The sequence below is a fragment of the Theobroma umbraticum genome, unplaced genomic scaffold, assembly GCF_002168275.2.
Source record: "Theobroma umbraticum cultivar Fairchild unplaced genomic scaffold, ASM216827v3 scaffold_147.0, whole genome shotgun sequence".
NCBI lineage: Eukaryota > Viridiplantae > Streptophyta > Magnoliopsida > Malvales > Malvaceae > Theobroma > Theobroma umbraticum.
This window is the reverse complement of record NW_018397259.1, coordinates 5,561,751-5,562,088: the sequence shown is the minus strand read 5'-3', so window position 1 is coordinate 5,562,088 and position 338 is coordinate 5,561,751.

Genomic DNA, 338 nt, shown 5'->3' with positions numbered 1-338 from the left:
CCATCAAGAAACTCATTAAACAATGTCCAACACAATAGCTCAAAGATTGCAACAAATAAAGCCCTCGAGGCTTAAAAAACTTTTCATTGAAAAATTATATCTAGTTTAGTTAAAATATTGTCATTTAACTTTTTTTAGATTTTTTTTCACTTTAAAATTATGAATTTTTTAAAATGTTGATAAAAGAATCCTAAATAATTTAATTTTTTCTTTTTTCACCCCTTTTTTATTTTTTATGTTGATAAAACATTGCATTAAAAATATTTTTATCATTCTTTAATAAATTAGATTATGATATTCTTTTTATTTTTAAATTATTTGAGGGTGATTAAAACTTT